At 37.2% G+C, this 21,153-nt stretch overlaps 1 long non-coding RNA gene across 1 annotated transcript; it reads right to left on the bottom strand.

The window, feature by feature from the left end:
* Positions 1–709: 709 nt before the first annotated feature.
* LOC148215134 (uncharacterized) lies at positions 710–21,136 on the bottom strand. Its single transcript, XR_015796794.1, has 3 exons — positions 17,705–21,136; positions 12,952–13,000; positions 710–2,424 (listed from the first exon to the last, which is right to left on the bottom strand). It is a non-coding gene; the product is annotated as an uncharacterized LOC148215134 (long non-coding RNA).
* Between the last annotated feature and the right edge of the window lie 17 nt (positions 21,137–21,153).

Raw genomic sequence — 21,153 nt, 5'->3', positions numbered from 1 at the left:
TTTGAGCTCCAAAGCCATCATTTACAAGATGAGAGAGGGGCTCCTGAAACAATAGCAAGAAGAAAGTGATATATAACCTCACTTGATAGGGAAAAAAAATTATTTTCTTACATACCAGCCTTACCCACCCCCTTCCCGCCCACTGTGTTGGACTACAATCCCAAAATTCCCAGCTAGTGTGGCTATTAGCCATGCTAGCTCAGAATTATGGAAATTGCTGTTCATAAGGATATACTTGGTTGAGAAAATTTACAACAGATCATCTACAACCCTGAGTGAATCACTTGGCATTCTGCAATCTCTTTATTCATTTAAAAGAAGAAAACAAAACAGTGTAGCTCATGGACTAGTGGTGTTACATGGGCATGTACCCATAATTAACCATGCCACTGCATTCTGGACCAACTGAAGTTTCAGGATGGTCTTCAAGGGCAGCCCCACGTACAGCGTATTGCTCTACATGTAAAATTTGTGGTTTATCTTTAGTTGAAGCCCAAAAATTTACCCATGCCGTCCAAAGATTTCCGTATTTAACTACCAAAGTTATATGGTGGCCTTCAGCTTCAAATCAAATCAAATACTATTATTAGGATCATAGATCCTAACCCTCAGCTTCTAAAATCTCTTGTTCAACTATAAAATTAGAAGATGCTGTCTACTAAAATTGCCAGTCCTCTGGCAGTTTTTTTGGATTTCCACTTATGTAAATCTCTGCAATCCATTTTCTTACCAAAACCATTTTTTTCCATTCAGAAGTACTGTTTTTTCAAAAAAATATATTGGATTTCACTGACTTCAATTTAAATTAATTTGCTTTCTTTAATTGTCCTTCTCAGACCTTTAACATTCCATGACACAAAATTGTCATTTAAAAAATATCATGTATATTTTGTGGATTGGAGGGGCAACCAGACTGGATCCCAAGTCTAAATTACAAATACCCATAAATTCACAAAATTCAACTTTTACTACAGCCTCTTCAGAAGCCAAGACTGGAGAGAGGTGTCAGCCCCACTAGATAGATCAGACCATGAAATTAACTCCACAGGTTGTCTTACAACTACTTTTATTGAGATTGGCTATACTAAACAGAATCTTGAAAGTCTGGCTTTGTAATTCCTCCTCCTCCTCCTTATACTTCAGTGAATTAGGGAGGTGTCTGCCTCAGCCACTTCTGAACATTATCTGGATGTCCTGGACTTAAAAGGTGTTTGAATGCACTCTCGTTGGTTTGGCAACAGAGTGCATATCCATCAAGGTCATCTTCCTTACTCTCTATAGGGAGGGTGGAGGGGAGAAGAAGGAGAAGGAAGGAGGCTGTTCCTTAAATTTATGAAGCATTTTTGTCTTCCGAAATTATCAATAGTGGCAGAAGTAGTTTAATTAGATTTTCAGCTTACCAGCTTTCTTCAAATACAGTCCACAAACTTTATTTTTGCAGCTGATGGGGGAGAGAGGACAAACTGCATCTTAATACATTACCATCCTGCTAGAAGTCATAGACATCTGTGTTGATGGAAACACTATGTATGTGCTAGTTTCAAGAAGACTATAATGTGGGAATGCCACAGATTGCAGATGATAAAGGTTTAATTATGTATTTAAAATTGCAGCTCAATCAGGTAGTCCACTGCTATTTGCTATGCTTGCTGGCTCTGATGGAAGTTGATCTAAAATATCTGGAGGGCATCAAATTGCCTAACCTTGACAGTGGCCATAACAGCTACTCCTTTTTATTTTAAAAAAAATGCTTTCATATGGGAAGAAGGAGGGGAAGAATTTTAAACAAGATAAAAAGTACAAAGACAAATAGAAAACCAGAAAAAAAGGAACACAACAGAAACATATTATATTACATATAGAGAAAATCATTTAGCCCAGTTTTTAAACACATCTTTAAATCTTTTGTAGGTTTAATCCACATGGAGTAGTACTGATTCTTCTTTCCATTAGGTCAGTAGAGGGCCAGTTTATAAACAGAAAACAAGTACATGTCATTGATCCACAACTACACATCCAGTCTTTTTCCAGTCTTGATGAGTCCCCTTAACTCAGAAAATCCATAATGCTTCATAAAGTAATAAATTCTTACATGTTTGGTAGGTAATTCAAAAGTATGTTTTCTGTTGTGACAGCTGCCCTCTGAAATACCATCCCCCCAAGAGATCGGTATGGCTTCACCCTGATGATGTCCCAAAAGTGCTTGAAGAGCTCACTGTTCTCTTCAGCCTGGGGCTAGGGTGAGTATTGAGCCCTGTTGGTTACTCTGTCTTCTGGGTGTGCATGGCTGTCTTTTTATTTGATTTTATGGTTCTTCCTTATACAGGTGAGGTTTTTGTTGTTATTTTGGTTTTATGGTTCTTTCTTATTTTTAAATGTAAGCCATCCAGAAGTCTTTTGGAGCCAGCTGGCCTCTAGATGTACCTAATTAAATAAATAAATATTCACATATTTAAACTATGAATTTGTGAAATACCGCATTAACAATCTAATGAGTATTAAACTACTAATACAAGACAGGAGTGGAACAGATCAATATAATATAAGTAAGTGTCCTCTCCTCCATTTTATATTACACAGTGAGGCTGTCAGCCAATCCTTTTAAAACTGTCTCTGAACAGAAACAAAAAAAAAAGTTCCATTCATTTCATTTAAACATCATAAGAAACATATTAAATTATGCTTGAAACACTTGGACATTGATTTGTTAATATATTTTATTCCAACTGCTTATTTAGTGCTTTTTATTTATAAGATTGTCTACAAGGCTGGAGTTTTTTTTTACAGAGAATGTAGATTTATAATAATCCAAAATGCAGTCCAGCACTGCTAATGATTCAGCAGGCTTAGATACTGCCAATGCACTTGGACCAAAATATGAAATCAAGAGATGTTTTAATTTAAAATGTCTAAATTTCAGTTTGAAAAGAGGAGATTTTCATTTAATAATCCCTTGTTTTATTCAGAGGATGAGTTGGTAAGTATATATTAATTAAACTTCATAATCTGTAAGAGGTATAATAAAATTAATTAACAAGTGTTTACAATTTGTGATAAGTGATCCAGAAGGGTATTTTCTAATATTGGTGACTGAATATTATGAACACATTGCATGTATTATTATGGTTCTACAATAGGTTTCCTAGGTATATTACATAGATGTTTTGAGTAACTTTTTACTTTGGCTGTTGATCGGATAATTATGGCTGTGTAGAATGCTTAATTAAGTTTAATTCATTTATTAGATTGCAGTTCTAACTCCATCTAAGTCTAATTCTCATATATGGAAACTACTACAAATTCATATGTTGGAGTTTAATTTGATAGATATTCAGCAACCTCCAAATCTTTTGCAATAAGATTTTTTTCACCTCCTCATCAGAGCTTTTCTTGATTAAATGATATTCTGGTATCTTAAACTTTAAATTAATGGATTAATAAATATAGTATAGCTGCAATTGCTATAGATGCTCATGCCCCAATAGCATTACTAATTGTGGAGTCCTTGGGGTTCTCTGAGCTTGGTTCTTTTCTTGCAAACATTTCATTACCCGGCTAGGTAACATCTTCAGGGCTAGAATGGGATGGGGTTTGCTCTCTATTTATGTGCTGTGGCCTGCCTTGCCAGTGCTGGTATGAGTGGGGGTTTTGTTTGCTCCTCTGGTACTCTGCTAATCAAAGAACTACCAGAGGAGGAAAACAAAACCCCCACCCTTACCAGCACTGGCAAGGCAGGCCACAGCACATAAATAGAGAGCAAACCCCATCCCATTTCAGCACTGAAGATGTTACCTAGCCAGATAAGGAAAAGTTTTATAAGGTGGCTCAAGAAATGCTTGGACTATTTAACCCCATATTGGAACCAAAAGTTGCTATTGAAGAGAACCAAGTTCCTTGGAAGATAACTGAAATGGATTTTAAGGTGGACTTAAAAATTATAACCTATAAGAAAGAGATAGTATTGGATTTACAAATGGAATTAGTCGATTATTTGAAAATTAAAACGGTATACAAATAATGTATCAAAAGAGGGATGTAGATTACCCATTTAAATTGAAATATAAGAGACTTACAGGAGTGGCTATATTGAAATTACATATGGACTTTAATAAAGATGATAAGGGTTTTGAGAAAAGAGACATGATAATAGAAGAAAGTAGGTGTTAGAATTTTATCTATGGGATTCACAGATTGATGGGAGGAAGAAGAAAAAATACAAAACTGATTTATTTGATTATGTTTAAGTAGTGGCTTGTTATTTTTGGTGATGTTTAATGGTTACTTTGACTGGATAACTCTTTTTTGGAAACATCCAATTCAGTGTAATAGATTAGTTTGTAGTATCTATGTCACTATTTTTGGTATACAAATAAGGGATTAGTATTTTTGGTAATGTTTAATAGTTTTTATTTTTCTGTAATGTTTAATTGTTAATTGGGATTAATAATGGGTTGTTATCTCTGGTGATAATTAATGATTAATTTTTTTATCTTTTTGTAATGTTTAATTGTTAATTGGGATTAGATTTTGATTATTAAGAGAGGGATTAGGGGGATTATGTTTAAATGGAAAGGGGAAATAAATGCTTGTTAGTTATGTCCATTAATCTTTATACCTTTTATTGATTATAAGGAGAGCTGAGGATTTAGAGATGGACCTATAGAAAATGGAGTGAAGCATGGAATGAAGATATATTTGGTAATATTGTAAGAGACAGTGAGAAGTTGCTAATGTTTATACTTGCTAGGGATGAAGGGGGAAGTTTCTTCTTTTTATTTTTATTTGGGGGATATTTTTTCTTTTCTCCACACTTTCTTATATTTTTAATGTAATTTTGTATTCGTTTTATTAGTATTAGTTTTGTCTGTTCTATTTTATGTTTAATAAAATTATTGGGGGGAAAAAGGAAAAATTAGGAAAAGCAGTCCCACTGAATGTCATATGTGTGATTTTGCAAAATAAATCCCTCCTTTTACCACAGCTATGCATGACAGCTTGCTTCAAGACACCCAGTCGCAGCCACTGAGCTGTTCATCAAAGCAATTGCGAGAAACTGCAGCATGTACTCAAAAAGGAGAGAGAAAGGAGAGTGTGTGCAAATAAGTGGGTTTTATAAAACATAGGACCACTTAGATTTTGGAAATGTTATGACATTTATTGGTAGAGAATGTGGGCAACATTTAAAGAGTATTCTGATTTCTAGCAGGATTGGGAAATTGTTTTGAGGAAGCCACAGTGTGGTATAGAGTTCTGGGGTGGCCAGAGAGAAGTCATAGGGCTATCAGTTTTAGGGGCCCCAGGGCCAATAGCTTCAGGGGCCACAAGGCCAATAGCTTCAGAAGCCATAGGACTATCAATTGGGAACCACAGGCCAAACAGTTGGAACTGGATCAGTGCATTCAAACTTTGATTCAAGAGATGAAATGTTGCCTTCAGGAACCTAGTGGGCTGGTGGAAGATTGTTAGAGGAATCTTGGTTTGAATGGCAGGGCATTGCCTAATCTTGGTGTGAGAGACAAAGTATGACCTTTGGGGGAACTTAAACTGCCTCCACCAGCATCCCCAAATATGGGAAGTGTGGTGAAAAATCATAAAACAAATATCATAAGAGATCTTTTGAGTAAACAGAATTTAGATGAAGATTCTATTCAATTCCTTTTTTAAGATTGTAACACAGTATTGTTGCAGATGTTAAATTAACTTTTACGGACTATCATAAAATTTGGGGTGGTAAGGGAAAATATCAAATAGCTTTCTTAGCAGCGTTTCCTTTATTTGATTCAAGACAATGAACACCATCAATTCAAGTCAATTAGGAGGCATAATATACTTGATTCTGTAAGCAGGATTCTAAGCCCTGCAACGTGTTTTTCTTTGGGGAGAGAGGTTACTCATGAGTAGGCGAGCAAGGCTTTGGGGGCAATCTCTGTTAAAAAGGAAGTACATTTTAATGCCTTGGCAATAAGGATAGCCAATGTTAGGAAAAGAAAAGCTGGTAATTAAGTTAAAAGTGAGCATAGCACATTGGCTGGGATCCAGGAAAAATGGAAAGGCAAAGTATGTAAGTCTGCAGAAACAGGTGGAAAGAGGATATAGAAGATGGGGAAGAGAAAGGATCAGGCTGGAAGAAGTGGCCAAAAGACAGCAAGGCAGGATGATTTAGATAACCGGGAGACCATGAGTTCTAGTCCCGCCTTAGGCACAAAGCCCGCTGGGTGACTTTGGGCCAGTCACTCTCTCCTAGCCCTAGGAAAGAGGCAAGGGCAAACCACTTCTGAAAGTCTTGCAAAGAAAACTGCAGGGACCTGTCCAGACAGTTGCCAGGAGTCAAAAACTGACTGGAAGGCACCAACCAGAGCAAAAAAAAAAAAAAGTGGGCAAAAAGGGGGGAATAGGGAGGTGTTGTTTAGGCATTGGAAGGTTTCTTTATGAAAACACATCATGGAAGGGAAACCAGATGCCCACCACTCCTCCAAATGGAGAGGAAAGGAGAGGCAAATGTAAGGGGTGGTTTCCTTAATTATAGACTGGGTTGTACTAGTCAGACCTCATGGATGTGCCCAAACAGGGGAGGCCCTGGAAAACAGTGAAAGGAAGCCATGATTCAGTTAAGAGAGTTGGGCATGTTATTGATCACACATGGCAATACTTTCCAGAGTTCTGATAGAAAGCTGTTTACCCCTGGGAATCCAAGCAGGTTAATTAAAATAAAATTCAACATGCTTCCTCTCCAGAGTAAAAGATAATTGGAATAAACGGGGCTGTTATCTGTTTTCCTCTCTTTCCAAATGTACATGATGTTCTGTAAGTTCTCTGTTGTTTAGAAGTATAATAGCTGAATTTCAAGTGTTCATTGCACATTTTTTTCTGACAGCTACCTGACTTGGCTGATGGCTGCCTGGACCTTAACGGGATATGAGGAGAATCTGCTGGTTTTCTTATTTGTCCCATAACATGGTGTATAATAAGTGAAAGGGAGACAGTACTTTGGGAAATATTTAATAGAGCCTCCATGAACAGGTATGGTTCATCCAAAAAAAATTTTGAACTTATAATTTTTGTCTCTGAAAGCAGTCAGCTTGTTGAGTAAATTCTATTAACATATAGTACTAATTTTGGAGAATATTGGGAATGAAGAGCTATTTTGCAATTGAAATTTATAATGATGTTTCCTGCCTACAAATTTAGTACAGTAATGGGGGACTTCTGGTGGAGGTATGGCGAACTAAACACGTCTCTGTGGAGAGTGGAAACAATGACTTCAGCAAAGACTGCAGAACTGGTAAGTAGGTCTTTGAAACCTCTCCAGACATGGAGAGGATAGGAGATCACTTACATGTTCTCCAGACAGCTGCTCTTCATGAAGGGACTACAGGACAATGGCCCCAATGTAGGTTTGACTGCCAGGAGACAAAGGATCAATTGTTAAGCTCACAACTGTGGTGGAGCTTTTTAAAGGACACTAAAATTGTTAACCTTGCTTCTGATCACTTTCGGAAATTGCCTATTTAACTATCTTAAGGCTATTAGAGATCTTTGGAACAATAAGTTTGAAAAGCCATCTGGTGAGTCTACCTTCATTTCTGAACAAAATAAAAATTAACTATTAGTTTAAGGACTTAAAGAATTTAAAATAAATGGCAAAAAGCTAAATAAGATTTTAAACCAAGAAAGTTATAAACAAATTAAGGGTCCAGACAAATTTGGAATACTGAAACTTTTATTATAAGATTTTGGAACTAACTATATAAAAGTTTTTCTAGGGAACCAGAATTATTTTGTCTACTGAAAGTCATAATAGAGATTAGAGACCTTATGATTTAAATTGGACACTACAGGGACTAAAGATTTCAGGCAAAAAGAAAAAAAAAACCCTACCTTTGGTTTTGATTAGGATTGAGATTTACAAAATGACATTGCATTTTTGTGCAATTGTCAATTATGAATCTTTATTTTGGAACATTAGAAACTCATGAGAACAAAATGTGTTTTTCAAGAGCACTTTGTACATGATCAGATATTATTGTTATGAATATTTGTTTTCAAATATGGGCCCTCAACCTGTTATGCCATTTTTGTTTTGCTCCAGCTTCACAAGAGGGCGGGTGCTATAGCACAAAAAGCTCGCCTTCTAGACCTGCCAGCCACCATTTCTTAGCCGCCAGAACTCAAAGCATGCCCAATGATAAATAAATAAATAATATGCAAAGTTTACAGCTATGCTAGATTATACAAGGAAATTTCTCTCCTTAAGTGACAGAACCCCTTGGTCATTCAATGAATTGTGGGCTACCTGGCCCTTAGATCACCTTGATTGTCTTACTGCCTCAGAGGACAGAGACGGTGAGAGGATTTTTAGAAGCTTTTACATTCCCACATCCAATTACTTTTTCTTGTACCTCTGGATTTTGGCAAATTTCTTTCTGTCATATTTCTGATTCTTCTATGAATTTATTTGCTACAATGTTGTGAAAAGGGGAATGGAATACAGTGTATTTCCTCGATAGATCAGGTCAATATTTGATTTATTGTTATAAAGCCTATAAAGTTTGACCTTCAGAAATGGCAGGATTTGTTCAGGGGGTACACTCACTCCTCCCATTTTTCCCTCTTTACCCTTTTCTTCTTTTAAGTGAGTTAAACAGTCTCTCATGAATTATAATAAAGTTTATATACTGACTTGGAAAAACAAAACAATTATCTACTAGAGTGAAGGAATTCAAATAATACATTTCTTGCAGGATCCTCTGTAACTGAGCCTCCACTGCTTATTCCAAAACTGGTGGGGTAACATCCCCCCTCAAAGAAGCATTCATCTACTTTCAAATCCAGCTTCACACAATCTGTCTGGATGCCCAAAATACTTAATCTGTGGTCTATTAAGACACTCAGATTCTTCTTGTAAGTATCACTGCTAAGCAAAGTACCACCATTTGTACCTCTGTATCTGTTTTTTCCTGCCTAAGTGCAGAACCTTACATTTTTCACCACTGAGCAACATTTTGTTGGATAGAATCCAATGTTCAAGCCCATCAAGATCCTTCTGAAATTTGAACCTGTCTTCTGGGATGTTAGCAATTTTCCCCACTTTGTGTGATCCACAGATGTTATAAGCATCCTGTCTACTCCCTCATCTAAGTCATTTATGAAATGTTGAAGAGTACTGGACCCAGGACAGAACCCCAAAGTAGCCCACTGCATATTTCCTTCCATGTGGACATAGAAGGAAGGATCATACATTGGTTATTGTTGTTCAGTCAACTGCAAATCCATCTGGTAGTAGAACCATCAATCCCACATTGTTCCAGTTTATCAAGAAGGAAGCTATGGTTTTCTTTATCAAATGCCTTTCTGCAGTCTAAATACACTACAGGTAGTCCTCAAGTTATGGCTGCAATTGGGACTGGAATTGCCATCACTAAGTGATGGGGTCATAAAGCACAATGTCACATGACCACGTCAGTTAGCATCCAGGTAGTCTTGGTTGTCATAACCCAAGTTGCACAGGTTGTTAAGCAGGAAACAGAGTCCCAGGTAAGTAGCACAGAGGTGCTGCAGGGGGGTGGGGGAGGCACTGGGAGGCCTGGTGCAGGCCACGTGCAAGTCAGGGGAGGAGGTGCTTGGTGCAGCATAAGCTCAGGAAGGCTGGGGAATGAGGGCATGGGGTGCAAGCAATCACAGAGAAGCTGTGGAAAGAGGGCGAGGGGTGCATGTGTGTGTGCAATCGCAGGGAGGCCGTGGAAAGAGGGCACAGGGTGTGTGCATACATGTGTGCGATCACAGGGTGAAAAGAGGGCATGAGGTGCGTGTATACATATGTTTCCAAGTGCTTGCCCACCCATTGCTTAATTATCTTTTCTAGGATTTTTCCACATATTGATGGTCTGTAGTTTCCTGGGTCATATATCTTCCAAAATAAAAATCAGATTGAGTGAGTGCCTGCCTACACGTGCATTTGTGACAAGCCCGTGGTTACCATGAAGCCCATGACTCAACAAGCCAACCTAAACTTTTCTTACACAAAGGTTGATGCAAACCAAGACAGTAAATCTCAGAAACTGCACTGTCAGCCCCGAGTTGAAATTAAGCAGCTCATGAAGGGACGTAAGGGGGATTTCAATTTTCCTGGTTTCAGTTTTAGCACTGAACATGTATTTTGATCTCAGTTTCTCTCTGGAATATAAGGGACCAGTGATTTTTAAATTTGTTTTTTTAACAAAAGCACTATGGACACAATTAGAAAGTTATTGTGACTCCTCTGATACCATGGCAGTTAGCAAAAGTTAGTTTTAATGCATTAATTTTAATTTTAAATTTAATTAATTTTAATGCATTCCCTGGATTAAAATCTGCAAAACATGTTTAGATATTGTTGGGGCTAAATTGTTGTTTTGACCCTTATTCACATATTTTGGGATTTTTATTTTGGGATAAAGTACAGATAAAACTCTTTTTGTTCATTTTGGAAGTCATAGGCAAATAGGGTATTAATATCGGCTTCTTTCTAATCAACTATTTAAGCCACTTAAGTTATTGCAAAAAAAAATTAGATTGCCTAAAATTGCAATTGCGAAATGGCAGGATGTTCAGTTAAAATATCTCTTGATTTCACAATAGGGTACATGCATCTACACCTCCCGAATTATCAGTAGTAGAGTATGTTTGGAATCAGTAGTAGAGTATGTTTAAGTCTACAAATCTTTTTATGAACACTAAAAAAGTATTGCTAAAGTGGTTGTTCGCTATTTGCAAGTACTGTCAAAGAGCTCTACAGTAGACGAAAACATTGGAGCTACTGCTTTTAAAACTTTCTTGCACAAATCCTGTGGAGTAATCTATGTATTTAAAGTGGGGAAAAAAAACCTAAACCACTGATCTCATGGTAAGGCAATCTCCCTCCCTGTGACCATGCCCTTCCTTTGAACTGTTCAGAAAATAGGTAGAAAGTAAAGCTTTCTGTGAGCACAGGGCCTCAATTTCATCTGGCATCTACAGTATGAAGCAAAAAAAATAAACCCTTCTGATGTGGCATATCCAAAGCAAAAATTTCAGATTTGTTAAATAAATATTCCCAGATCATCTTAAACTTAAATGTTGTGTTTTGATCCTAGATTTAAAGACACAGTTGCCACAGAATACTTAGAGGACTACAATTTTATGTATATTTACATTTTCAAACAATTCATGCAGAAGTTCACACAAAATTTACTTGATCACTCTTAAATGAATGGTTGTAAAGGTTGTCTCTATATATGTTGTTAAATTGATCAAATTACCTTTTCCTGTTTCTACAATGCAAAACATTCTGCATCTCCTACTGTTATAATTAATAAATTATGGAGAAGCATGGAAAGATCACAGATGTTGCCATTACATTTTCATCAGACTGATGCAGAACTGTAGTTGAAAACATGAGACAGTATATGAGAAAGCTACTTTTGTATCCTGTATTACTACTAGTTGCTTTTTCATTATCTTAATTTTCTATAAATTGTAAAGATAATGTAGAATCCATCCTACTCATCATACATAGAAGAGGATACCCAGTTTAGGGGAAAGCTTAGACCTTCTCTGCATTCTGGAACTTGGTATGATTAGGTTTCTAGAACATGGGGACCAATAGAAATTTATGATGGAAAGCCTAGTGTATAGGCACACTCCAGGTGGGAGCAAGTAACAACATGTAACCTCAAAGATGGGATCAGAACTAGGGTCCCATTCTGTTCATTAATCAGATGAAGGAGGCTTATGGTAACAAATAGGAGGACACGTGTTTCATCTGTAATATCTTGCACATATGAAAATCACTGTTTCTATAGTCAATATAATTAATTTGCACGTGTGAGTCTGTCTAATGGAACTTCCTTCTAACATGAATAAGTACATTTGTCTTTTTGAGGTTGTCTTCCAACCAAGGAGTAACCAAGATGTAATGAATTTTTTCTTGTGCTATGATCGACTCTTTCATTATGGTTTTGCCTAGGGTGAAAGCTAATGTGAACTGGAGATTTATCAAGTGACTGTTTTCATGATTGTGGATGTTGCTAGAATTGGCAATCTTCCTGCAGATATAATGTAGTGTGTGTGTGTGTGTGTGTGTGTGTGTGGAGTGGGAGGTGCATGTTTGGTTCACATATTGTGGTAAGCCATCATGTTGTTTGTTTGGATTTGGTTTAGCATGCTTTGAGAATTCAGCCATTATGGTTTGTAAACCATTACTGATAGATTAGAACACTGTGTAAATCCAAACATTTTGACATATTCAACTAATTATGGCTTAATGCTACAGAGAGTGAGATTCTACAGAAAGTTTTCTAGCCAAAGGTAGCTCACATAGGAGGAAATGTTTGAGGGATAGCACAGTGCAAGTTGCTGTCAGAAAATGTGGTGTAAGCTATGCTATTTGCTTGTTACAACAGATGGTAGCATCTAGTCGTCCTTTTCTGATCTTGAAAAACTAAGCAAGATTAAGTCAGGTTAGTATTTGGATGAAAACCCCACCAGGGATTCCCAGATTTGGGAAGTTGAAAAAAATATTCTGGAAGGAAGTAGTGGAAAGCCAATATTATACTATTGCCAAGAACATGACACAAATGTGTCCATGTTACCCCCAGAAGTCTAGTTTGACTCAAGAGAGACATTACCTTTATTTTATACCATTTGCTTATGTAAATTTATTAGCCTCCACTTGCAGGCATAAATAAAAAGCAAACAAATTGAAATGAAGCAAATATTTCAAATATACTTTCGGTGCCCAGTATTTTCTCCTCCAAAGAAAATTAAATCCACTTGTTCAAAGGGAAAACTACATAATAGAATTAAGTAAACTTTATAATAGCATTATAATCCTTCATGATAGAAAAATAGCATATACAGCCTTTGTTTCATCTGTAGCTTGGATTGGTTAAATAATTGGTTATTAATCTAAACAAATTACAGCTCAGTACTAACCTCAACATTCAGTAGAGTAGCACTTACGTATCATCAAAACTGTGGAAATCTACTTTTAAAAAAAGGAGAGACAAGAGAGATCATCCTGCTGTATAAAATAGTCATAAGCTAATTTATGATAGATGCAAAGTTATAAAAATCATGTCAACATTTAATAAATTGAACTAGAACGAGAAAGACTGCTACCATGTAACCTGTGTGCCTGGTCACTCCATTGTCCAGATACTGTATTTGTTGATCAATGAGCAATTTCAATGCCCATACTTCCCATTCTTTCCTTTTAAATTGGGCAAGTCTTCAAACAGATGAATAAATCTGTGTGTCTTTAGATGCCCTCTTCCACTATCTGCTAGGAAGCCTTTTAATTAGATTTTTTAAACTAGATCATGTATGTTGCATAATAGAACTGATACAAGTAACCTATATCTGAACTCATCTCAATAGCTCTCTGATAGTAGATTTATGAAGAACACTTCAATGTAACAAAAGAGCTACCTCTCTTAATCCTTCTCTCCATCCTATCCAGATTACCGTACATTTACAGAGCTAGGAAAAATCGGGTTACTTTCCCATACCTATTGGAGTGCCTGCCTGCACATAAATACCACTTAATTTACATGATGTCACCTTGAGAAATGATTGCACATGCCAGTCTCTTTTACCCCAGGCATGAGAGGTGTTTGTATCTCATGAATTCCAACCATGTTTTACACATCTCGGGCTAAATTTCCACTTGGCAAATCAGTAAGATAGGTGAGCCACCAGTGGGGGTGGGGTAGGTGGTAGAAGAAGTTGGCTCAGAATCACTTAATGCTGGTTCTATTTGCACACAGCAAATTAATATTTTACAGCTTGAGAAACAATCATTGTAATCAGCACCATACAACACAAGAGCTAGTTCTATGCATCATGTATAGCCTGCTGCCTAGCAATGTTGCTTAGCAACCTGGCATCATCCAAGCAAAATCCAGCATTAACTTGGAGTGGCTGGTGGGGCTGGTGAGATATGACATTTTGCACACAAAGCTGCATCAAAAAATTAATGCTTTGCTCAAGGAAATTTTGATGGATTTTGAATATCCTCCTGTTGTTTTTCTTATTCTTTGAAGCGTGGCACTGAATCATGTTATACCACATTCTGTAATTATCCTTTGACTGAAAAAAAACGCTCATGGTCACTTAAATCTCTATCAACCTGATTTGGAGAGCAGTGGAATTTTACAGCTTAATCCCCTCGTGCTTTGTCTCCATGGCCTGTACATTACCTCAGCTTAGCCGTACAGTCAGATCACAATGAAGTGACTCACTGCTGCAGCTAAAGATAGATACATACAGGCTAAAGCCATCTTCACTCAGCATGCAAAGTATAGTTATTTTTCTTCTTTTCTCAAAGTTTGTTATGACACTTAAAGGTTTTTCTTCCAGGCAAGAGAGAAGATAAATAAGTAGGTATTGTAAATATTATTGAAAGGCTAAGTGAGAGGGTGGAGGCCATCGAGAACATATAAAGTGCTTGAAGGACAGGGATGTGCAAAAAGAGATTACCCACAGAGGAATAGCCTGTCAGTCTTGTGACCACAACCAACTGCTAAAGAAAACGACTCTGAATGGTGAGCAAAAAGATGGCCTGAATCATTATTTGAATGAAAGGGCAGGCAAACCCTGAAAACAAATCCTAAACTTTTATCCTAAGGCTCTTCTGGTAGAATGCCAGAAATAAAATATCATTCAAGACTGCTGCAAGACTTTTATTATTGGGTGGCATGTACATTTTTAAAATTATTTCCACAAAGTCATAGTTGTTTGCCCATCTTCAGATGCTCTGTCAGCCAAAGTAGACACACCAATCACACTTCAGTGATCACAAGAGACCAAGGAACTTGCTACTTTTAATTGAGTAGATTTGGCTAGTTTGTGTTATGCAATCAGCATGTTGCACAAACTCAGGCAATTGGAATAGTTTAGTAAACCATGATTAAGTAAATCATGGATTAGCATGTTGTTTTCAGATTACACCATCCCTGTCTCTTTCTCATGTTTTCCCTGGTACCCTTCAGGTAAAATCTTGTTTACTATTTTGTGCCATTTTGATCAGTAAACTATGGCTTTTGGAGGATTAAAAAAATGTATGAATATGACTACTTTTGCTTCATTTTTTCTCTTTTTTTTCCTTTCTGCTTTTTCTAATAATTGTGATGGAAATTCCATAGTTTTGGCATTCTCACTTTATTAGGTCACATTTTAAAGGCTTCTCTGTATTGTCAGAGTTATGAAATGTCTTTTCAGAAACCAGCAATTTTCTGTGTGTATGTGATAAGCAGAGTCTTGGGGAATCATTTATTCTCAAAAACACATGTTCTCAGCCAAAACAACTGAGCAAAGACTATTGATTGTTGCTCCCAACGCTTATCCTGTCCTGGATGAAGAAGCCTGATATTTTCCCACTTCATGCCATCTTAGAAAAGGCTGTGTGAGGGCTTTATATACTTGAGGCCAAAAGAAACAGAAATTAAAATGCCTACCAGCTACATCACCTCTCACTTGATTCCCACAAGAAGGAAAGTTTTCTTCCCAGGAGAATCAAGCATGCAGACCTTCTTGGGGACTAAATGTTACTAAATAAGTCAGAATCCCTTGCCATATCTGCACTGTTAAAGGCCACCTCAAACAAAAAGACTTTATTTGCAAAGGAAAATGACCATGGGAAATGTTAAAAAATATTTACCCCTGACAAGTTGTGGGGCACAAAGGACAAAAAAGAGATGGAACAGAATTTTTAGTTTCACTGTATTTATCACAAGCCAAGCTTCCTTCTGCCTGTGTGTAAGTTGCTCAGCCACTACAAAAAAATCATGATACCCTTGCTATCCCAAGCTTAAGCTTTACATTTGACAGATGAAACCAGGACACCCATCATTTAACAATGGAATATGAAACAGCTATATTATATTCAATCTTAAACAATATAGCTATACTATATATGTGCCTAAAAGGAACATCTGCTTCACCAAGGGGATATTTGTCCCTGAAGTGCCTTATTTTGGCAAGCATTTTTTCTGTGAGAACTATTAACAAGACTTGCTGTCAGCATATTAGCAATATATAAATCAGCAGTGTTAAATGCTTAATAAATGTATGTATATAGGTATGTGTTAGTATGGTCTGCAATCACCAAAGTAAAAGATTCTAACAGCTAAAATTTGAGCCTAAAACAAAACTTGAACTAATCATATGATAGTACAACTCACATTCTTTAATTGGTGTACTGACATAATGGTTGTACAGAATTTGGCAACAGTGACAGAAATTACATTGCATTTGCTCCAACAATTACAAAATACCATGAGATTCTGCTGGTTTGCCTGGATTTTGTGCTAAAAAGAGCATCATGGAAATAGAGTTAGATCTGACATGACAATAATAGATGGCATACTGTTTCTATCACTTTTGCTCATATGGACAATGCAGGCTGAAATGGAAATATTCTGATATTTTCCCTCCACTAGCATTGAACTAAAGCACCATCTAATACAACTTCTTCCCCCACAAATTGTCATTTTTCTACTGAGCAATTATTCTTATCAGCATACAGACTTAAAGTTGAGCAGAGGTTGGTGGGAAATGATTACTCTGGATAATGGGCCATTCACATGATTAGACAATATTAGGACAAAACTGGTAACACTAGCCTCTGCCCCATTCCCAAAAATGCATTTTCCATAGGGATCCCCATTTCTAACTCACTAAAAATAATGGAAGTTATGATGGCCAACTCCTTAAATTTCATAGCAGTTTGGAAGACACAGGAGAAGGTAGAAGTCCCCCCCCCCCCTTGATCTGCATCTTCCTTTTCTGCTGTACTATACACCTTCCCTAAATTCTTCATTCTTTCTTCCCTTTTGCAAAGTGACATGTTTCTTTTTCTCCTTCTACTCATTGATAAGGGAAACTAGTAATATACATTTTACTGCTTTCCAGGCAATGTGAAATCATGAAGAGAATCTGGAAAACCATTTCTAGGCAAACGCCAAATGGCAAGAATTTCCTATTCTACAAAAGTGAGACAGGACAAGGGTGGGGAACCTCTATCTCTACAGATGTTGCTGAATTATAATTCTCAAGATCCTTCACCATTAGTGAAAGTGGCTATATTGCCCAGTTCAACAAGTTTTGAGGAGCCACAGGTCTTCCTGTGGTAAAAAGGGAGCCATGTGGAGCATTGTTATGTAATTGCTATGGCAATTACAAATGTGTGCATTTGTTGGCTCCAAGCACAGCAGGAACTCCATTGTCAGACATATTTCAATAACACTGTTTTTTGTTCTCATGTGAAATAGACTTTTCAGAATAATCCCTGTTTAAGTTTAATACCCTGGATGCTATCCAGTCCAAGTTTATACAAGCAATTCTGAGATGCATTAAGAATGCTGCCTTAAGATTAGAAACAAGTTTGTTTGTTTCTGGTCCGTTGGTGCCAGAGCTTGGTACTAACTCATTAGTTTCTGGTAAAATTAATTTTTCCTTGTGGGTATGACCCCACTGGTTCTCAGAGCCCATTTTAACTCATCAAGTTAACTCATCAACTTGGCCAAAAAGAGATAATAGCAAACTCCAATCGTTATGTCTCTCTCTGCTCATTAGGATTTGAAAATGCCAAGAGTCATCTAAGCAGTGTATGAGACCAATTCATTTCCAAACCAGTCTAAGCCTAGTATCCAATTCCAAAGTCTGTGGGCATGTCCTATCGTCTTACCTTTCCTCCATAATTTCACTGGGCCTTCACCTTGGCCCGGTTGGACACATTACCCTCCACAGTCTTGAGGGGGCAATATAAAAATATCCCTCTACATCAGCGTATTACTATATCCATGTGGATATCAGGGCCACATGCTCCTCTGTTGCTCTCTTTACAGAGAATCTTGGATGATGTTCATCCATCCCATTCTGAAGAAATCTCCTGGCAGAGAATACAAATCTTGTTTATCACTTCTTCTGCTTGATACTGTCTGATTCCCTCTGATGTATCCTTCCAGGTTGCTCAATTTTGTGCTTCTATTTGTTCTATCCACCTGTGAATAGAATGTAATATTGAATAGTATTAATCCTGATGATCACCACTATTACATTATTGTTATGTTATTGTGTTTTATACTTACTTTTTATTGATATCTATAGGCTTTAGTTGTGTATTATATATCTGTTAAACTAAATTACTTCTTATGCTGAAGATGTAATAATTTTGAAGGTATATTTGTACATACACTTTAGTTGTGTCCTTTGGTTGTCTGCAGTGGCTGGATATTCTTACTATGATGAACAAAATTTTTGGAAAAAAGATAGGATTTAACGTGTTGTAAACTGTAGTCCAAAAACTTTGAACTTAATCACCTTACGAAGAACTTTGGATTTACCTTGCTTAGATTGTTGCTAAAAAGATTATCATATGCTTTTGGAAAAAAACTTGTGTACTAGATGCAAAAGTTTCACTTCATGAAATGTGTCAACTCTTAGCCCTTGAATTGGCTCTTGACTGGTGAAAAAGAAAGACTGCATTCTGTGTGGTCAAGGTTTAATTCATTGTTTAAAAATCAAGCTTTAGTAGCTTGATTTACTATTATTGTATTTACTTAACTTCTTTCTTTGTTCATTTTGTTTATTCTGTTTGGGCTTTTTCCCGTCTTTGTTTTATTACCATTCATATACAGTGTTTTTTTTCTTTTCTGCAGTTGTAGTAAACCAATAAAATAGTTTAAAAACTTAGGATAATTACAGACTTGCCAGCAGGAAGGAAGGCAGAGGATTGCAGCAGCATTCCTGGCTCTGCAATAGTTATTTGGCATAATTGCTGATGTAGAGCTATGCAACCTAATTTAAAAACTTTTTTTTTTTTGTTCAAAGAATCAAAGGCAAGAAAAAAGTTGTTCCTTCAATGAAAAAAGATCTTTCTCCTTGTTCATCCTACCATTTTCCCCCATTCATTTCTCTGAGCAGTTTTATTGTTCTGAAATCATGATCTTCTTTTCCATCTTTTCACCTACTGTACTTAATCATTCTTGACTTTCTGATCTCTTTTATTCCAGCAATATTTCTTCTCACCATAGTCTTTCCCATACCTCTTCATTTCCTCCATCCTTATTTAAACAGTAGAGTTTTGTGGAAGACTTGGCTTGCCAAAATTTAACCAAGAGCCTGCTTCAGTGCTTAATTTCAGAAGATATATAGTAGCAGCATCAGTGCAAAAGGTGATAATGCCCATGCAGCTGTTCACTGAGGAAAGACTCTGACATCACACAGAGTTTCCAAGAAAGTTTGAGCTCGGTGTATGAACTGGGTGGGGAAAAGTAGAGCCACAAAATACATGAACAAAAGTCTTCCCACTGGCATGATGGGATCCCCATCTTCTCATCCAAACCAATATCCAGAATAGTTTTTCCAAGCTTGACCATGGCCAGGGTGTGTTTTATGTGTGACAGGCAGAGCTTTGATTGCACTGTCATGGCTGCCATCCTGGCTGTTTTTACCATACCCTGCAGACAACCCTAGCCGTGGCCATGCTCACTGTTGATTCTGGAATTTGAATTCAGGCTTAAATAGTATTTTATACCGACAGTAATTTATTAAGATGCCTAATCTTTTTGCAATGGTGACATCTGGTGTTCAAAATAGATCCTGCAAAACTGTGCAAGCTAAAGTAAAGCGGAGAAACACCCAATAATAAAAACATACAGAAGTAATTAGCATTCAAAAATAAAAAATTAAACCTTTTCTAACATAATCCAGATGGTGTGTTTTAGAAGGCTCCTATGGTTTTTCCAGTAGTAATGTATGGCTGTGAGAGCTGGACCATAAAAAAGGCTGAGCGCCGAAGAATTGATGCCTTTGAACTGTGGTGCTGGAGAAGACTCTTGAGAGTCCCCTGGACTGCTAGGAGGTCAAACCAGTCAATCTTAAAGGAAATCAACCCTGATTGCTCATTGGAAGGATCGATAATGAAGCTCAAGCTCAGATATTTTGGCCACCTAATGCGAAGAGAGATCTCTTTGGAGAAGACCCTGATGCTGGGAAAGATTGAAGGCAAAAGGAGAAGAGGACGGCAGAGGATGAGATGGTTAGATAGCATCACTGAAGCAATGAGCATGAAACTGAGCAAACTCAGGGAGGCAGTGAAGGACAGGAAGGCCTGGCGCAATATGGTTCATGGGGTCACGAAGAGTCGGACACGACTTAACGACTAAACAACAAGCTTGCTGTCCACTCCCCAGTGACCCAAACAAAGCAATTATGAGCTTGAGTAGGTTGATACAAAGCTGAGCTGTTAATAGGGGCAGGCTATTGAAAAGATAAAGCAGCCTTTCTTAATCTGGACCCCTATAGATGTCTTGGAATGGCATTCCCAGCATTCCTGGCCAGCATGGCCAACAGGCCAAGATTGCCAAGAATTGCCATACAAACATTATCTGGTGGCTAGGGAACACTAACATTTAGGTAAGGGAGAAATGGATTTCTCCCTTTTTTAGTTCTAACATTTCTGCTCTCTGTTGTATTTTGGAGGGTGGAATATTCCATCAGTGTATTTGCCTTGAGTTGGGTTCACACAACACACAAGGCTAAAATATGGTTGTTAAATTTGGGGTTTAATGTGTTATGCAAATTCAGCCAGTGTGATTATATGATTCATTCAGCATATTGGACCACTTCAGTAAACCATGGTTAAGTTAATTATGGGTCAGGGTATTGTTCAATGAAGCATCAGTAATGGTGTGGGAACATATTTTTCGACTAGCCCTCTATCCTAAATCAAGTATAAAATGGTTCAGAAGTGCTGCGAATCTAGAACATTTGAATAAATCACCGTTCAATTAGCCTTACATAAGTATATCGTATGAACACATCTAATGCTGATAATTATCTAAAACAGGAAAGATATAAATACAGAAAATAGGAGAAATAAGAATACTAGTTTTATATAATAGCCATCTTTCTGCACAATAGGTAATAAGTTCTGTACATAATGCGATCGGTCAGCATAAGCCTAACCCATGGATCTTCTACATTTTCAAAGCAACGCAGAACAAAGACTTTCCTTCCCCGCTCTGATCCCTCGTTAAGACTTTCTTTGTCCCCTGGAACTACGCAAGGTCTCTCCTTCCTCAGTACGTAATTCGCCTCTCTGTCATCTGAGAAATGAGCCACTCCACAGAA

This window comes from Python bivittatus, unplaced genomic scaffold (assembly GCF_059951505.1).
Source record: "Python bivittatus isolate LINGU-HERP-01145 unplaced genomic scaffold, Pbiv_v1 ctg000350_np1212, whole genome shotgun sequence".
In the NCBI taxonomy this organism is placed as follows: domain Eukaryota; kingdom Metazoa; phylum Chordata; class Lepidosauria; order Squamata; family Pythonidae; genus Python; species Python bivittatus.
The sequence above is the reverse complement of the archived record's forward strand: the minus strand, read 5'-3'. Positions and strand labels throughout refer to the sequence as shown.